Raw genomic sequence first — 18440 nt, 5'->3', positions numbered from 1 at the left:
AAACGCTTGTATGTGTCTTAAGGACAATTTAAGTAATTTTCTCATGTGTAGTGTTTTGAAGTTATGATTTGAAAATCGTTGTTGAGGTAAAGGAATGTTGTTAAAATTTATGTGCGCCATATGACCCCAAATTTCTTTTTCAGGGGTGCAGCAGGGTGTTCTTGAGATACCCCTGCACGCTTGAAAAAAATCCTATTTTGTGATGAGCTAATTGCTAATCACAAATTGCAACCTTCATTCCTATGAGCCTCCTAGCCCATGGAAATGAATGGTTAATTTGCAATTAGCAATTTGCTCATTGCAAATTAGGAATAGTAAAGAATTGCTATTTATTCCTTAAAATTTGCTATTTAGGAAATGCAAAATAGTTTGATGGTACATATGGTGGTTCATCTGTAACAAGATAAGAAGCTTAGGGATACATTTATGATGACTAGTGCAATAAAGTGCACATTACTTACTTCATTGGTAGGCCTTTACATGTATTATCTCCTCTGTATTCTTCATCAAGCGTAACTTTAATCTGCAATCCTGAGTAGGCCTCACCTTAAACAAACCTCTGGATAGGACACACTTTATTGTCATCCTGGATTAATCATTTAAAATGGTAGGGACAGATTTATGATAGGTGTATGCCTCTTTTGTGCCACTGTGCGTCACTTTTATGATGCAGCGGTGGTGCAAAAGATTTGCTATGAGGCGACAACATTACAAATTGATGCATTTAGGCAGATATGTCATGGTGTAAAAAAAAACGTACCACATAAAACCCAAGCAGCAGTGATGCAAAAGATGCACCATGCCGCAAGACAGGCCTCACTTGGGGCCATATGTATGAAGGTAATTAGCATTTGCAAAGATCAAAATTCTACAAATTTCAGCCTTTGTTAATGTTAATTAGACAAATGGTATGTATCAAACAAGTTTGATGCAAAATAAGGAGTAGCAAAATTTGCTATTCCTTATTTTGCAATTGTACTGAAGGATTTGCAAATTTTGTGATTCCTTAAATGCAATGTATCAAACAAAAAATATGTAAAAAATGACATTAAGGATTTGGAAACTATTGTGGTAAATTGGTGGTAATTTGTGAAATCTTTTCAAAAAGCTTTTTTTCAAAAAAACAAAAGGTGCTATATGACGCCAACACATGCCCTTAGGGCATGTATGTGTGCCATATGCCCCCAATTTTCTTTTTCAGGGGTGCAGCAGGGTGTTCTTGAGACACCCCTTCACCCTTGGAAAAATTCCTAATTTGTGATGAGCAAAATGGTAATCGCAAATTAAACCTTCATTCCTATGAGTCTCCTAGCCCATGGAAATGAATGGGTAACTTGCAATTAGCAATTTGCTCATCGCAAATTAGGAATGGTAAAGAATCGCTATTTATTCCTTAAAATTCGCTATTTAGGAAATGTAAAATATTTTGATGATACATATGGCAGTTCATCTCTAACAAGATAAGAAGCTTAGGGATACATTTATGATGACTGGCGCATCACCAGGGATGTGACAGTCATCCTGCGCCGCTGTTCCGCCACCCATGGTGTGCTGCATTTACAATGCGGCGCAGCATGGGGCAAAAATGGCACAGATGTGTGACGCATATGTGCCGTAAAGGTGGCGCATTGCTGGAGTTGTATTGCAAGTGCGATGCAGCTCCAGCAAGGCTCAGGGGTGCCGCATCTCCACAATGCTGCGTCAAGACCTATGCCAGCTTCAAGCAGGCGCAGGGTTTTGACGCAGCTTTCTCCTATCTGATTGTAAATGCGGCACACCATGGGTGGCAGAGCAGTGGTGCACGTTAACTGGTGCATGCCTGGGGATGTGCCATTTAATAGAAATCTGGCCCTTTACATTTAAGTATGTGCAGGGGACACAGAGTCGGTGAGGCTTATCCAAGGTTAAGAAGAGATGAGTCCTGTTCAGTGAATAATTAGACATAGGCTTCACCTGCTCAGCATTGCTGGACATGGCTAAATAATAGCTGCTAAATGTTAATCTTGTTAAACAATTTTACTAATATAATCTCTGAGATTTGTCTCTTACTCTGCAACATCTCATTGTTGTTATCTTTCTTTAAAGATAAAGACAACCTCAACATGAGCGACAATCAGCAATCAGTTGATTTTGACCTCATCATTGAACTCGTAATTGAAACATCAGTGGATGTTGATCCCTTGGATGATTTAAATCCTGAGGATGAAGAAGAACGTGATGAGGATGCAGATTTGTCCGAATTATATGACATAGGATGGGAAGCTGACCTGCTTGAGCCTATGGAACTATAAACATTTAGTTTAAAAATTTATAATAAATAAAAAGTAAAAATGTAAACCGTTTAATTTAAAAATAAAGACACCTTCAAAAACAGGTTATGTGTAGTGTCTTCAATAAAATATTAAAATATGTTCATAAAATTAGATCAGATTCACATATAAAATAGCATAGATTCTTTTCTGGTATTTTTGTATTGTAAGATTGCCAATGACTAAAAAATCTTCAAATTAAAATGTCAAGTAGTGTGTTAAGTTTTTGATCACTGTTACTGATTTACTGTTTGGTAATAATGTTTATTAACATTTTTTATTATATTTTTCCTCAGATTCAACTGCAGATCATTTCAAGATTTTACCATGCCTACAACACAAAGACAGATTAAGGCTGCAAAACGTGAAAGACAGCAGGTGAAAACAAAAACCCAGCAGTCCTCTAACAAAAAGATTTCTCAAGCCACGAAGAAAGCACCGGGTAAGAGCTCTAAATATTTCATAAGAAATATTTGTAATAAAAAAAATATTACTACAGAAAATGTTTCTGTCCATAACACGACAAGGAAATCAAATGGAAAGAAAAGGATAATGAAAAATGTTACTGCTAGAGCAAGAGATAAATCTGTGCATGATAGTAGAAGGAAACAACAGTTTAGGGAGATTCGTAAACGAATGTTCCGCAACAGGATAATTGGCAATTTGTTAAAAAATATTAAGAAAGGTCAACAGAAACTAGTTTTTTATAAGAGAAAAAAAATAGTTGAGAAAGTTATTGATCAGGCATTTGAAATTAAACGTAAGTTATTTATTTTGACAATCAATAGAATTAGGAAGCTAAACAAGGCAATTTTTGATTTCAAAAGAAATAGTAGATGGAAGAGAATAGTTAATCGTAGTAATTTTTGTGAAGTTTTTTCTGGAGAATGGATGCATAGTTCAAGCTCTGAGGCATTTTTTAATGAGGAGAGTTATTTCCAGGATAATGATTTGGTGCATGCAGTTGACACCAGTGGTCGTGCTTATGAAGTGAAAGATGGTTGTCCAGTTGAAAAAGAAAAACTTGTGACAACAGAGGCAGAAGAGGTGTTAGGTAATGAGGTTTTAGGAAGACGTGCTAAGGGTCCTGTGCACACCTGGAAGTGTAGTAGTATTTGCAGTGTGCGACAGGATTCCATCAATTTGCTTTGTGATTTTGTACGGTCATTTAACAAAAAAAGTTTGAAGCAGAAAATGATGTTGTTGCAAGAATTAGATCCTTGCAGAGTAAGAGAAGTGACAGGTTTGCATGGTCATTCACTGGCTTGTCTTTCCAGGAGAGTATGCCAGAGTGTTTTTCATCATTTCAGGATGCTAGCAGTGCATCATAACAAAGTGAGGAAATTAGTTAGAATGTTGTATTATGCTAAGAGTCCAGCAATTATGCTGAAACAATTATGCGCTGCTCTTTTGCATGGTTCTGAAATAGATGTGAAGAATATGTGTGAAGAAATTGAGTTTTGTTACTTTGGAAGTAAAGAGGAGAATGTTGAAATTGAGCAAGAAGTAGAGGGTCATGTGGAAGATAGTGTACAGGTTTCCAGTACAGATAATTTCCAGAGGGAAATTGCGACGTTTGAGGTGAAATCAAGTGAGAGGCCTAATTTCACTTGTGTGTGTTGTCGACGCACTTATTATAAGAATCAGACTAAGTTAGTGGATTTATATGCAAAAAGTGAAAGGGAAAATAATAGTGAATGGAAGGATTTTGCAACATACTTGATGGTAGAAAATTGTTTTGATTTGGGATTGGATCAACGTGTGTGTACTTATTGTTGTAACAAATTAAAACAAAACCAGATGCCTGCTAGAGCAGTTCATAATAATCTGGAATTGGTTGAGATTCCTTCTGAATTGAAGGACTTAAATACTTATGAATCTATTTTGATTCAAAGTATCCATCCCTTTCAGGCTATTGTAAGAATGGAGCCAAAGACAGGGAAATTGCCTCCATCAGATTTACAGAGAGGATTAAAGGGAAGAGTTGTTTATTTGCCTCTAGATTTCAAGAAAAACATTAACACAATTGGAGTAGAAAAAGTGGAAGAGGAACCTCTGGTTATCTTAGTTAATGGGGTTCCGACAAAGAATAAGAAAATATGGCAAGATTTAGTAGATGTTAGGAAAGTTAAAAAGGCAACATTGTATTTGAAAAAAAAATAATAAATACTATAAGAATGTATATGTTGCAGAAGAGGAAGTAAGTGAGGAAGAGGATAGCGATTTGTGTGCTGGTCAAATTGAGAAAGTAGAACCCTCTACTAGTGAAGAAATATATGAACATTATAGTGTTCATCCTTTGCATTCCAAGGAAGTCATGGGGAATGCTATTGAGTTGTTTCAAATGAAACAAGCCAAAGGGAGTCCCATTAGTGTTTGGGAGGAAAGTTTGGAAGCTCGGTGTTTCCCACAGCTTTTTCCAACAGGTCAGGGAGGAAGATATGATGAGCGACCTCATCAAATTCCTGCTTCTGAATACCGGACTTTGCGATTGTATGCAGGAGATGCTAGGTTTCGACAATGCATTCCTTATTTGTTTCATCTCCTGTTTGAAAGCGATCTGTCTGGACTGTCATATGCAGTGAACCACATCTTGAAAAGTGGTATACACATGCAAAACATCTCGGCAAGTGACTTTATGGATAAAGTCAATGTCCAAGATAGTATTTTGGATTCTCACCTGATTAATCTCATGGCGTGTCAGCGTGGTACTAATGAGTACTGGTACCGTCGTCATGGTGATTTAAAATGTATGCCGAGGAACTTAGGTACTCCCACATGGTTCCTCACTCTGAGCTGTGCCGAGTATGGCTGGGAAGACTTACTTGAATTTCTACGAGAGGCAAATGCTAACGTAGATAACATCGAATTCAAGACACCCGGAGAACTGTGCTCTTTGGATCCAGTTAATGTATGTAGGTACTTCAATCATAGATTTGAAGCTATGATGTCTTTCATCATGAATAAGAAGAATCCACCTCTTGGAGAGGTGTTGGATTTCTTCTGGAGAAAGGAGTACCAAGCAAGAGGTGCTCCTCATATACATATGTTGCTGTGGATCAAGGATGCACCTAAATTTGGAACGGATCCAGATGACTCAGTGATGAGTTTCATCCAACAGTATTCTACGTGTGCTGTTCCAAACGCAAAGGAGAAGAAAAGCCTAAGAGAAAAAGTTCTGCGTTTCCAAAGCCATCGATGTGGAAAGTACTGCCGTCGTAAATTCCGAAACAAGGACAAGTTCTACACTAAATGTCGTTTCGGCTTTCCACGACCGGTGATTTCTAAAGGAAGAGTAAACAGTTTGATGTCTTCGCTGCGACACAATGTCATGAAGAAATCACCTAAAAACACTTACAATTTGAAGAGGAACGAAGAGTCCAAGTACATCAACGACTACAACCCGGTGATTTTGTCCATGTGGAATGCTAACATGGATATACAGTTTGTGGCTGATAACTGTATGGCTGTGGCTCGGTATGTGACGTCTTACATCACCAAAAAAGAGAAGACAGAATTGAAGGATATGTGGGAGGACATTTCCCATGAAAAGAGCCTCAGCAAGAAGTTGTACAGTTTCAGTCTGAAGATGTTGTCGCATCGAGAAATCAGAGCGTACGAATGTTCTGACCGGTTGTCTTCAGCAAGTCTCTATGCCAAGTCCAGGAGTATCGTTTGGGCGAGTCTTGGTCTTGCTGCAACACGTAATCGAGTTCTCAAACCTGTGCGGGAAATTGAGTATTTGGCGGAAAAGGAGCCAAACAGTACCGACATTTTGAAGACAAACATGTTGGATACATATTATCCAAATCGAAGCAGTCACCTCGAGAATGTTTGTCTGTATGAGGTTCTGCAAAATTACATATTCAAGAGGAACATCAAAGAAGATACTGAGAAAGGAGTGTATGCTGTAATAGGAAGTGAGGGATGTCTGGTCAAGCAAAGAAAATGCCACTTGATAAACCATCGAAAATTGAGTGGCGAATCTCCTGAAAAAAAGGAGTTTTTCTATTTAGCACTTTTGCAACTTTTCAAGCCTTGGCGTGCAGAAGAGGAACTGCTTGGAGATTTCCTCTGTTACGAAGACTCTTTCAATGCCGCCAAGGACACCATAGAATGTCCTGCTTTTCCCAAATATGTAGAAATGTTGAATGCGGAAATTGAGCAGGAAGCAACAATTGCAGCCGAGATTGCCAGAGACAGTTCTCAGGACAGTCAGAGTTCTGCTTCATTGAGTCAGGATCCACTAGGAGGACCTCTTATCGAAAATGAAGCTGCCACTGCTATGAATGAAGTGGAAAGAGCCATGGCACATGCTCAAGAGGATGCGGTTAACTTAGAAGAGTTGGAAAGGCAACTCAACGTTGAGCAGAGGAAAATATATGACGAAGTTACCATGCAAATTGATCATGGATTAAGTCATGATAAGAAAGAGTGCTCATGTACGTCGTTGAAGCCTGTCCGACTGTACGTGAGTGGAGAAGCGGGAACTGGAAAAAGTTTCCTTATTAAAGCAATTTCATGCTATTTGCAGGAAAAGACAGAGTCATCGCTGTCTTGTGTTGTCACTGCTCCAACTGGACTGGCAGCACATAATATTAAAGGGATTACTTTACATCGTTTACTGATGCTGCCAGTGGAGCATGACAACAAATTAGAATATCACAAGCTATCTGGAGATGCTTGTTTTGAAGTTTCAAGAATCTTGAGGAAAATGAAACTTCTTATCATTGACGAAGTAAGCATGGTTTCCAATGTCATGCTTGCCTTTGTGCATTTGAGGATGCAAGAAGTTCTCAAAACAGAGTATGATGTGTTATTTGGTGGCAAACACATCATTGTTTTCGGAGATCTTTTGCAGCTGACACCAGTGAAAGGGCAACCTGTGTTCAAAATGCTCACGCATGAAGATACCAGGAAGTGCCTAGGCAGCATTGGCAACGTCAATATATGGTTAAACTTCAATTATGCTGAACTGCATGAAAATATGCGTCAGGCGAAGGATGAAGTTTACAAGACTATTCTACAAGATGTTAGAATTGGAAAAGTGACCGAGCATGGGAAAGAAGCTTTACATGCACGATTACTGTCAAATTTATATCCAGAACAAGATGTTGTGCCTGAGAATATTTTTCAGAAAATTACTGAAAAGAAATCTGGAATATGTTTGATGCCAACTCTTGCAGAATGTGCCAAATTTAACAACAAAATGTTGCATTTAGAAAAGCAACAGATTGTGAAACTGGAAGCTATTGATAGAGTAGAGCATATGGGATCAACAATTATTTTGTCTGAGAATCTGAAAACAAAATTGGATTCATTAGAGAAGAGTATATCTAAAACTGCAGGTTTTGAAAAGACTCTGAATGTGTGCTTGAACTGCCGTATAATTTTAAGAAGGAATTTACATGTTGAAAGAGGTCTGGTAAATGGATCAATGGGTAATGTTGTTGATTTTGTGAAATACAGAAATAGAGATGGAATTGAATTTTTAAAAATTAAATTTGATGGCATTGAGGAAGTACAGCTAATTGCTCGTTGTTCTGCTGGATTTTTGCTTGTAAAAGACTTATATGTTCGCCGTAAGCAGTTTCCTGTTTGCTTGGCATATGCGGTGACAATCCATAAATCGCAAGGTTTAAGTGTAGACAGTGCATTGGTGAATATTGGCAGTTCTGTGGTCAAGGAGGGTATGGCATATGTGGCATTGTCACGAGTTAGAACTTTATCGGGATTGTACTTGATTGAGTGTGATGTCACAAACATTTGTGCAGATCTAGATTGTGTTAAGGAATACAATAGGTTAAGAAGAGAGTATGCGCCACATTTGCCTCAGTTTCCTTTGTTTGAGAAACGTCTGGTAGGCCGGAAACGAAGAAATGAGAACAATACTGGGGAGGTTATAGCAAAAAGACAAAAAGTGAATGAACCTAAAATTACAAGCAGAAACAAAAAGGATTCTGTTGAAGATGTTGTTGGTTTTCAGTTTGAAAACAGTTCTGGTGTCAACTGCTATGCTAATGTAGTAATTAATGTTTTGTTTTCTCTAAAAAATGTAAAAGAAGAGATTGTGGTCAATTCTGATCAAAGATTTTGCGGTTTGTTAAATTCTGTGTTAGAGAAATGTACCACTGATAGAAGAAACATAGAAAGTGTGTCTGAAATTCGAAATCTGTTAGACAGATGTTCAGGCCAAACACAATTCTCTCAAAATATTCAGCAAGATTGTCAGGAGTTTTTAATGTATATGCTTGATGTATTACATGCTGAAGGTGTAGATGTAGATCAGCTGTTTGGGCTTTCTTATCAATGGCAGCATGACTGCGAGAACTGTATGATATCAAGTACTACTAGTGTAGACTCAGAAAGATTTATATATTTAACTTTGCCAGACAGTAAATCAGTCTCCTTTAATAAGCTAGTAAAAGCTGCTAATCACAACATGGAGTGTAGCCAATGTAAATCTGAAATGATGTCCACATTATTTATACGAACATATGGCCAGTACGTCATTTTAATGTTCCAACGATGTAGGCCTGATGGAACAAAATTGACAACTTTAATAAAAAAAATTGTAGCTTCGCAGTTGTCAATATCAGGAAGGACTTTTGTAACTATAGCAATTATATATCATGACGGCCCTTCAATATCATCAGGACATTACACAGCTTATTTAAAGTCTAGAAATGGCTGGTCATTCTGCAATGATTCTGTTTTAATTTTCAAAAAAAAATTGCCGTATGACCTTAAAAACTCTTACCTGGTGTTTTTAAAACCAAAATTTTAGGGAAATAATCTCGGGATGTGCTCTGTGGAATTTCAAGAAGTTCTAATGGCTCCTACACAATTTGGCCTTGAGGATAAGTGTAGTTCAGAGACATAACTTCTAATCATAGGACTGGACATCATGGAGATATATGTGCACTTTGAATGAGTTCAGAAAAACTGTTTCTTTTTATAAGCTAATTGAAGCAGCCAATCAAAACATGGAGTAGAGGGAATGTAAGTCTGCAATGCTGTCTACTGTTTTACATTGCTTTGTGATTAAAAGTGATGTAGAGAATTAAATAATTGTTGTAGTCATAGAGGTAGTGTAAGTCTGCTTCATATTAAGCAGTATCAGTGTCATAGGAAATGTAGAACATGACTGAGCAAGAAGGGGAAGATATTACTATTCCAGGATTGTGAAAATTATCTTCAACATTTTAATTCTGAAAGTTGCGGGAATGCCAAATGATGGGATTGGCTAACAAGAAATCCAAGAGTTATACATGGCTCTGACAAGATTTGGCCTTGTGGAATCTTGTGGTAGAGAGCAAGAAGTCATTTATTGTATGTAACATGTTTTTAAAAACGATGGAGATTTTCTTTCAGAAAGTGGTGGGCTGAAAGTAATAACAGCACAAAAGAGTGTAAGCTATTCATAGGACATCCTTGGACGTCATGGAAAGTAAGTTAACTTTAAGGAGTTCTGATTTTTGATTTCTGATGTTGTATGGGTTTTTTAAACACAATCATTTTGATTGTGTTTTTTTTTCCCCGCTGTTACATGATGAATACCTTCAAGTCACTGTTTTTAGTGAATTTTGATACATTCTGAGAACAGCAAAAATAAACCATTTAACATGTATAATTAATTCTGTACTGTTTGCATTTATGATGTATATGTAGAACTGTGTAGAAGGCATGGAGAAGGTGAGGCTTCTGTAAGTGTCAAAGTTGTTGCATGCAGTGCTGCACTTCTGCGTATTCTTTGATATGCTAGACTACATCTGCACAATGAGATACCTAAGCAAAGGAAACACAAGTGATGTGATTGTGAAATGAGCAAAATAAATTGCATGTATTTCAATTACATCACCTGTGTTTCCTATCATTACGAATCACATTGTGCAGATCAAGTTTAGGTCTGTCCAGGGAAACATAGGAGGTTTGGACTTTGTTGAAGATTGCAGTGGACATGACTCACTTCATTGGTAGACCTTCACATGTATTATGTCTTCTATTCTCTTCAACAACTCGAAATTTCATCTGCAACCCTGAGTAGGCCTCACCTGAAACAAAACTCTGGATAGTAGACATCTTATTGGCATCCTGAAGCAATTATTTTAAATTTTAGTGTCTTGCGACACTTTTCTGAGACAACAGCAATGCAAAAGATGCACCATGTTTTAAGATAGGCCTCACTTCATCTGCATCAAGATAGTGTTAGTTTAAAATGTATATCTTTAGGACTGTGTAGCTTCTGTAAGTGTCAAAGTTATTGAAAAACTGTTTGTCCTTCAATCTTTGCCCTTGTCTTTTGTAATTTTTTAATACATGTTTTTATATTTTTCAAATGTTTGTTCTCTCTTTCACAGATTGAAAGTATAAAAATAAAAAGTGAGGAATTTAACGACAATTATAAGGTAAGTATTTTGTACTCTTTTCGTTACATTTCTATCACATTGAACTACTATTAGTTCCACTGCTTCATTTCTTTAATCCTCAGTTTCCTGCCTTTGCTACTTCCCTCATTCCTTTCTCTATTAACTACTTACTCAACTCCTTCCACTCTTTTTCTCAGTCCCTCTCTTCTCATAGTTCCTCACTCTTGTTCACTCACTCCGTCTCTATTACTCTTAGTGTCTTTGACTGATCACTGTATCACTATTTGTTCATAATGCTTTCTCTGTGTAGTTGAAGCACACTAAGGGGATATTATGAATGCAGCCAATAAAATTATTGCTCTTTTTATTGGCAGAAAACTGGTGCAAAAGCGGCTTTAGCGGCAGTTTTCTGCCGCAAAAGCAGCTTTAGCAACACATTTCTGCCGATAAAAGCTGCAAAACTTTTATTGCCTATGTTGATAATATGCCCCTATGTTATTTACATTAGGGCTATATTGTCCAGTATAACAATCAAAATTGCTCTCCAAAGACACCAGGCAAAGCAGACGCTCCCTCAAACAGATCACCAAGTGCAATTTACCCTACTTACAATCTAGCCTGTTCTCTGTCGAGACTTTAGCAATCTTTAGACCACAAGATAAGATTTTTTTACATGGAAGAGCCATACGTATTGCAATTCTACTTAAGAAACAAGCATTGGCATAGACAATAGGTCTCGCCTTTGGGACTTTATACGTGTTTAGCCATGCAACAGTTGATGTTGCTGCACCAAGGATATTATGCTGCATAACTAAAGACTTAGAAGGTCCCAAAGTCGATACCTATTGGCTATGCCAATGCTTGTTTTTCTTTCACTTCGTTATCTATTTTGTTTTTCACAATTATACCCTCTTCTGTCTGTTCTTTGGTAAATAGATCTATTAAATAGTATCTCTTCTTTACTCCCTATAGCTGTCTTTCTTGAAACATCACTCTCTGTTTACTTTCCTTATACTTACTCTTTTTTTAAAAAAAAAAAAAATTTTGGGGTTAGCTCCCGGTACGCGTACCGGGAAGCTAAACCGGAAGCGAACCAAAAGAAATAGAGCTTGCCAGAGTGCTAAACATTCTAGCAATTTTTTTGGAAAGGGAAGGTAGTTCTGAAAAGAACTTTTTTTTTTATATTTTTGTTGTTTTATATTTTTTTTGTATTTTTTGAACATTTTTTGTTTTTTTTGAACGATTTTATATTTTTTTTGGTTTTTTTTGGGGGGGGGAAACAACAAAAAACAGGCGTTGAAAAGGGCTCAACAGGAGCAAAAAAAAATTACTGGGGGCGGTTAGGGCAATCATGGTGTTCATACGCCAGGTTCAGTGCATTGATGCTCATGTTGCCACAAGCTAATAATCCACGACAGCGCATACATAAGTGTATCATGTTCCCAAAATTGGGCTGGATATTTGGCACAGTTTCCCGTGCCTCCTCTGGTGATAAAGAAACCGATGTTGCTGGTCTCGTCACAGGAGTTGGTCGAGGATTGTCCATCATATCCCTTAATTCCGCCCGGCTGTAATTTAAGGGATGTTTCCTCGTCATATGCCTATGCATGGTATGATTACCGTAGCTGTATTTTTTGTCTGTCCCTCTGGACAATTGTTCCTTGCATATGAGGCATGTTGCATACCTGGCATTGACCTTTTTTTGGCCACGAGGGATGGAAAAAAACTGCCAGATGAAACTGGGTTTCTTTCTTGAAACCCGGGGCAACTCTTCAAGAAATTGTGGTTGTTCTCCCTCCTCATCCATCTCTTCATCTTCCTCCTCAGTGTTGATAACCACCTGGGGAGGTGGTCCTCTCTTCCCATGAGGAGGTGGAGGTGGTGGTGGGGGTGCACCAGCTGAAGCAATCAGTGAAGCCATTTTCATACAATCAAAATAGGTCTTCCAAGAAGCAAAATAGGTCTTCCTCTCACAATAATGAAAGTCAGAGTGAGGAAAGAAGGAGTGGTTTTCATCATTTGGAAAAAACAATACTTCTCAACCAATGAAAAGTGTTATTTTTAGGTCACCTGACCTAGCCTTCCATAATTATGAAACTAAAAGTGAAATGAACCAATGAAAAGCTTTATTAACAAGTCACATGACCTCTAACTTTCATGTTACGCGCTGCGGAACGCTCCCCGGTTAGCTTCCGGTTCGCTGCGCTTCGCGCCTCGGTCCGCGCCCCGGGACACTTCCGGGTGCGCTAACGCAGTACGTCACAAGACGCATTTCGCGGCAACGCGATACGTCGCGCTTTCGCGCCGCGGATCGCTTCCGGGGAGTTGCGTTTCGCGCCTCGGTCCGCGCCCCGGGGCACTTCCGGGTGCGCTAACGCAGTACGTCATAAGACGCATTACGCGGCAACGCAATACCGTCACTATGTTGATTTGTTACCGGTTCGCGGACGGGATCGCGGAATCGAATTGAGCTAACTGGAAGCTTCCCGGTTAGCGGACCGGGAGCGAAACAAAAAAAATATTTTAAAAAAAATTATTAATAAACATATAAAATATATTTTTGGATTTAAAGAATAATACATTTTACTTCTGTAGATATTAGCTTTTAAAAAAACAATGAAATTCACTGAAAAAAACATAGGTTATAGACCATATATAGTTAGGAATTAGCATTTACAAAACCTTGAAAATTCACTGAAAAAACCATAGGTTATAGACCATATATAGTTAGGAATTAGCATTTAAAAAACCTTATTTTACTCACACAAAACCATTGAAATTCCATATATAGTTAGTTGTACTAACTATATATCGCGCACCCGCAATCCACTGCTGATGATGTCACATATTACATCATTCATGACATGGTCAGTGACATCACTGATGACATCACTGATGACATCTCAAATGACATCACTGATGACATCACTGATGACATCTCAAATGACATCACTGATGACATCACTGATGACATCTCAAATGACATCACTGATGACATCACTGATGACATCTCAAATGACATCGCTGATGACATCACTGATGACATCTCATTTGACATTACTGATGACATCACTGATGACATCATTCATGTGATTATACGATGAAGCTCTTCAGACTCTAATATAACCTTAGATACAGTAAGTGTAAACAGACACTCACAGACTGTCACTCATCCATAGAGTTACACACACACCTAGTCAGTCATGGAAAGAATCAATCACACATCCATTTTCTCAACTATACAGTTATACACACCTTACTTATTCAAAGATATACTAACACATATTTACTCTCTTATGCAATCCCTGATACAAGTTCACAATGATCCATACAGCCACTCACACATTCACTGGCTCTTATGCACAGTTATTTATATATGTCAACTCTCACATGTACTGTGTTTTACATATGTACTTACTTTTACATGCAGCACTGAGATATCCATTCACTCACCCATACACTCATGCACACAGTCAACCGCCCATACAGCTGTTTCCACATGCACTTTTGAACCCATACATCTAGTGAATCAACTGCTCACACATCTATGCACAGAGTCATACACCTCCCAGCCATCCATACACACTCTCAGTCTCCCATACAAATACGTAGGCAACCAATCAATAACGCATATAGTTAATCATATAGCTAATGATCAACACATGCAGCAGTTTATAGAACAACAAAGATAATGATGCACAAATTGAGACAGTTTAGTCACTAACCCATGCACTCAGTGAGACACATTTAACCACTCACTCATACAGTCAGTCATGCACCTAATAAATCCTTCATCCAGACATTTATACATCCACTAATTCTTAAATATGTAAGACATATTTTAACTTTACAGAATTATACAGTCACTGGATGACGTCATCAGTGATGTCATCAGTGATGTCATTTGAGATGTCATCAGTGATGTCATCAGTGATGTCACTGACCATGTCATGAATGATGTAATATGTGACATCATCAGCAGTGGATTGCGGGTGCGCGATATATAGTTAGTACAACTAACTATATATGGAATTTCAATGGTTTTGTGTGAGTAAAATAAGGTTTTTTAAATGCTAATTCCTAACTATATATGGTCTATAACCTATGGTTTTTTCAGTGAATATATATATATATAACAAAGGTAAACAGCAGGGTTCTGAATTTAGTGAAATTCCATGTGATATTTTTTTGCAGCTAATTCTGTAACGGAAGGCTATGTTGCTCTATTGAATTCATAGTGGTTTAACTCAGGGGTCGGTGTCTATCAATGGCTATGTGTCAGAGGGCAAACGCTTGTGCAACTTACTTTCTGGCATTCCTGCTGTCACTGATGCTTCCCAGAGTCTTTATCTTCACCGACTGGATCAGTAATGATGTCTTCCGGCTTTCGCGTATTTGAACTTTTCTAGAACACGTTGTCACAATTCGCTGCCTATATTCTCTTGTCCACTACCAGGGGGTTGAACTGTGGCACTCTCTAGTGTCCTAATAAGCTTACAGACCCTCCCCTTAATGACTTCCAGCCCTTTGAACACTACTGGGAAATTGCTCTCCATCTCCATTCCATTCTGCCTTTTGTGGAAGCCAGCCGGCTCATGCCTGAGACTCCATTACCTATAACTCCCTGCTCACTGCTTCGTCTTCACCCCTGCAGGCCAAAGCTGGGTAGTGGAATTCAGCTCACCAGTGGCTGGCTGCTGTTAGCCTGCTCACACCTGATTTATGTAATTACTGTCAGCTATTTTAAACCCCAGCTCCTTTCCGGCCAAGATTGGTCATTGTAGCTGTGTACCGGTGAGACGGAACCTTGTTTCCAGTGTTTCCTGAGCTTTTGATAGCCTCATTTCCAGTGTTTTGTGAGCTTTAGGTTTTTCTTGTTCCTGAGCTGCTGCTATTTTCCTTGTTCCTGAATTAGCACTGCCTGCAGTGCTTTCTTGATTCCTGAGACTTAGCATTCCTTGTTTCAGAGCAGCAGCAGTTTCCCTTGGTCCTGAACTAGCACTGCCTGCAGTGCTACCTTGACTTTTGAGCTTTTGCTCAATTCTTGTTCCTGCTCCAGCACAGCCTTCTGTGCTTTATTTCTTGCTTTACTCCTGTTTCAATACTATTCTAATATACCCTTGTAGCCTCGCCTTCTCTATATCATTTTCCAGTCCCTGCTTTTCCTTCTATTTCCTTGGTTCCAGTTCCGAGCGTATTGTCTTCCTATTCCTGCTGTCTTGCTTTTGTTACCTTGTATGTTTGTTACCTTTCCTGTTAAGCACTTCTCCTTGCTGGCTCCTAGTCTATTGTGCTTGCGTTTAGTTCTACCCCCTTGCTGTTACTGCCTTGCGTGTTCCTGTTTGATCGTCAGGATCTGTGGGCACAGCTGACTTCCTGGGTGGTGTTCTTGCTCACTGTGTGTATTGTCTTTAAGTTACATTCATCACATCACCATGGGTATCAGCTCCACACACCCTGCCTTTGATTGCCTATTCTATATGTGGGTATTTGCAGCCAGTATTGGTAACAGCAATTGTGGGCAAGGAAATTACTGAGCTTCAGTCTTACCGTGAGGAGCTCCCGAGTGCTTCCCCCCTCATTCCCTTTATTGTTAATGTTGTTTTATATATAAGCAGGGGGAGGGGCAGGGTGGGGTGTGCTACAACCGGAATATGTTACAAAAAAATTTGAGGTTCTAATTACAGCACACCAACATTATTTAGGTTATTTCATTCTTAGTATGTGTTGCATGAATAAAGCATTGAACTATTGTCACTAATGAGATTTATACACCAGATTAAAGCAATATAAGGGTAAGTCATAATCCAATATAGTCAAAAAGAGATCCTCTTCAAGTAACGTTGTTTTGGTTATTCTCCTTTATTCAAAATTCAAAATTCATAAAATGCAGATTTTCCCAGCATAAACATCGCCAACACGTATGAGCTACGAGCGACCAGACGGGTCACGAGCGCTGTTGCGACTATACGGATTGTAACTTACCATGGTTGCGAACGTGGCCAATTATTTGTCCATGAGCTAGTGTATACTACGTGCTCACTCTTAATTATTGGACTCGCTTTGACATGGGCTCTGTCTTGTAATTTTGGATCTTGACAGCCTTGAATTGAACCCACCTTTGCCTACGATACTTCTACTCATTTATAATAGACGTTACGTTTGCGAAGAGGACTGTGATGGCTTACTTTCTATAGTGAATGGAATTCGTTGCTTCACGCTATTCACTAACTTTGGGATATTTTTGTGCACTAACAATACACGTTATTTTGGCAAAGAGGACTGTGAGGATATACTTGCTAAGGTGAATGCAATTCGATGCTTCACGCTACTCTACAACTTTGGGCCTTGATGAAGTCTCTGTGGGAGACGAAACACGTGTTGGCGATGTTTATGCTGGGAAAATCTGGATTTTATGAATTTTGAATTTTGAATAAAGGAGAATAACCAAAACAACGTTACTTGAAGAGGATCTCTTTTTGACTATATTGGATTATGACTTACCCTTATATTGCTTTAATCTGGTGTATAAATCTCATTAGTGACAATAGTTCAATGCTTTATTCATGCAACACATACTAAGAATGAAATAACCTAAATAATGTTGGTGTGCTGTAATTAGAACCTCAAATTTTTTTGTAACAGTATTTCCGGTTGCACTTCTCGTGCACTGATAACAGCACCTTTAGGTAGTAGGTGCTTTGAGTTTCTTGAGCACCCATTGTATACAATTATTGATTGCCATTTTGTTCACTTATAACGCGTAATTCTCTTAATCATATTAGTATTAAGATTTTCAATCGAATGTTGCGGACTTTTTCCATTTTGGACACTACTACCTTCGTATGTTAAAATTACAACCGGAATATGGATAATTGGAGGAAAGTAAACAATTTAATAAATAAAACTAATTTCGTAGCGCACCCAGCATTGCAAAATGCGAGCCGCGGCTGTATATAAGTGTATTGCACAATCCCTCCTGGGTGTAGTAGCTTGGCACAGAACAGTCGGGATTAACTTTAGAGGCAATGTGCAAAGTACTAAAACAATAAAACTTTTAAAACACACCAAGTTAGATACATAGAGTTTAATGTTTTAAATAAAACAAGACCAAAATGCCAAAAATACAATAAGTAGAAATAGAGTTATGAATTTTCAAACAATAAACAGTAAAATAGCGCTAAGAAGCAGAACACCTAAACCAGGAATATCTGGTTGTACTGGACCAGGTCAAATCCAAAAGTTTAGGCCAACCACGCTGGAGCACGGGTCGAATACAGTTACAATTAGTCCCACTGAAGGTTTACCTTATCAAGTTTTGTGCCAAGAGTCCCATTCGCAGGGAAGAAGTTGACTGGGAGCAAGGAGAGTGTATGAAGTGATGACGGACAGGATGGAGCTTCGTTTTCATGAAAGGCAATAGTTACTATGCAAAGAGATGAACTTGTGGGTGCCCACATTGGACTCCCAGGTGAGCAATGAGGTTCCAGAACGTATTGGCCAATTTGCATTTGTGAAGAGCACAAAAGCTTGATTTAAAGAGCAAAAAGACCACTCCCAAGGGTCCGGACATGAGGGCCCTTCTTGGGGGTCAGTAGCTCATTGAAGACTGGTCCGGAAATTGTGGAGAGACTGTTATGCCCCTGAAGCTCAGATCAGGAGGCCAGCAAACTAGCCCTTTGAGTCACTCTGGTGTCCTGGGTTTAAGATGGATTTCAGGTCCAGCTCTCCTTCCTCAGGCAAGAGGGCAGCAGGTCAGCAC

Source organism: Lissotriton helveticus, chromosome 6, assembly GCF_964261635.1.
Source record: "Lissotriton helveticus chromosome 6, aLisHel1.1, whole genome shotgun sequence".
NCBI classification, from domain to species: Eukaryota; Metazoa; Chordata; class Amphibia; order Caudata; family Salamandridae; genus Lissotriton; species Lissotriton helveticus.
The sequence above is the reverse complement of the archived record's forward strand: the minus strand, read 5'-3'. Positions refer to the sequence as shown.